Source organism: Trachymyrmex cornetzi, unplaced genomic scaffold, assembly GCF_001594075.2.
Source record: "Trachymyrmex cornetzi isolate Tcor2-1 unplaced genomic scaffold, Tcor1.1 scaffold390, whole genome shotgun sequence".
Taxonomy (NCBI): domain Eukaryota; kingdom Metazoa; phylum Arthropoda; class Insecta; order Hymenoptera; family Formicidae; genus Trachymyrmex; species Trachymyrmex cornetzi.
Genome location: NW_017298641.1, coordinates 198,095 through 200,513, shown reverse-complemented (window position 1 = coordinate 200,513; position 2,419 = coordinate 198,095).

The window sequence follows — 2,419 nt, the reverse complement described above, 5'->3', positions numbered from 1 at the left end:
AGATGTGAAAACAGGTTGTAAAGGACAAACATGCAATTGCAGGAAACATGGTTTGCGTTGCTCACATCTCTGTGCCAATTGTCACGGCGAATCCTGCTCAAATATTGAAGATTTCTTAGAAATTCCTATAGATCAGAAATCTACCATTAACCTTGATATTGACCTTGATATTATACAAGAAACAGTTATTGATGAATCTTAAAAAATGATTAATAAGCCAGAAAAATCATAAACGATGGAACTCGGAGAACAACAAGAAGAGGAAAACGAAAAAGAATATGAATCTATGACAGTCGAACCGCACAAAGAAGAAAATCGGGGAAGTAAAAAACGGAAATTAGAATAGCGAAGAATACAAAACATGTTCTCTATAGAACATTGAAACTTATTAAATATAATTTTAAAAGCGTTAATATTTTTATTGTATGAATTTGACTTGTGCAGATCTTTTTGTTCTTAGCTACGTAGAACTTTAATAATTGACAATTACATTCGAAATATACATTTTTCAAGTATACCCTGAAATGTAGATTTAAATACAACTATTTATATAATTAATTAAACAACTCTTAGAATTTTACAATACATATACCTACCTATACTTATAAATACTTTCCATGGTCCTTCAAATGCCCTTCAAATATTTTAATAATATATATTATATGTAAGCTCTCACGATATCGATCATAAATCAAAATAAACCTTTAGAGCCACGCAACAAGATATTAATATGCAATATAATTAAATATATTTGTCATCTAATTTATTAACTCTTTATTATACGTTTTGACCCAGATTGGGGTTCTTCTCAAGAATGATTACATAACATAAAGAAATTTACATAAACAAAATATGTAAATAACAAAAATGTTAGTCAGACATGCTCAAAAGAGGTTTTTTATTAATATAAACTAAGGAAATAAAAATTCATGAAACGAAAAACTAAAAATTTCGTAGTTAGAATTACTTTGCGAAACATTTGGCTAAGCTATTTGTGTATATCTCGTCGAGCTACCCCCCAAATTAAAAAAAAATCATCTTTCTACGTCAATTTATTGCCGAGAAAATGTAAGTTTAGCAAATTTTAACGCACAAAATCAGATACGCGTAAGTCGCCGAGCGGCCTGGCCTGCCCCACAATACTGCGCGGCGGCTTCCCCCACTCCGTCCGGCGCGCTGCCTCGTTCGCGTTCCTCAACTTTCCAACAGTTTTAAACAAACTTTTTCGGCAGCAAAAATTTCAACAATTTTTTAACAGCAAATTCAAATTTTTCTTAACAAATTGATACCAGAAAGAACTCTTAATCTTAAAAATTAGAGCCACAGTGATTTTTTGAAAAAAAAAATGGTTATCTCGGCTCCTTATAATCGGAGGGTAACTTTTTTTTTTAAATTCATAGAAAAATGTCAGTTATCGAATGCTTCATACGGCTATTTGATGTGATGTATATTAACGGAATTATTCCATTTTTTATACGAAAAAAAATACTCACTTTTTAAAATCGTTTTAAAATAGTTTAACTGCAAAAAATCGTTTTGTTACTAAGTGTACATGATAGTGCAACTCTTGAAGAAAAAAAAGCACTCTTGCAAATTGCTGTGCGACTGCTCAAAGAGGAAGAAATTAAGTTTTCCGCAGACAAGTTTTTAGTGAACAAATGGCTTTTTGCAAAAACTAATGAACATTTAAGGCTCGTCCAGGTCTAGATTTGTTCATCATCACGAGTGCTACATTTTACGAGAATTTCAAAACTTTGCGTTTAAATCTCGATGAACAGAGAGCGAGTGAAAAAAAGGTTTTTTTCAGTGGTTTTTATTTTTTTTCTACTAAACTAATAGACCGATCTTAATGTTCCGCATCTCATTTTGTAGGTATTTCGAATACCTACATTTTTCATACGGAACATCTTTCCATACAATCGATAGCTTTCGTTTTATAAGCGAAAAACCTGCTTTTTGCAACTATTTGAATTTTTTTCGCATATTTCCCACACGAGTTGCGAGTCTCAAACGTATACATTCCTTTTCTGATGGCCTTTCGAACATTTCTGTCGAGAGAAATGCCTGTTTACAATTTTTTCCGCTAGAAAGCCCTAATTCTATTGGACTCTTAGGGTGAGGTCCCATGCAGCGGATCGTGCGTAAGCGGATTCGCGTATCGCCAATCACAGAATCATTCTCTTAGATATGCTTGCGAAATTTACAAACAGATCTAAGAGAATGATTCTGTGATTGGCGATACGCGAATCCGCTTACGCACGATCCGCTGCATGGGACCTCACCCTTATATTTACATTTCAATAATTATGCATACATACAAATAAAAACCGTCACAATTAGCTAAAAATCGTAACTATTGAGCATCAAATTTGTAAAGTTAGAAAATGTCATGTTAATGTGTAATAATTATACCACAACT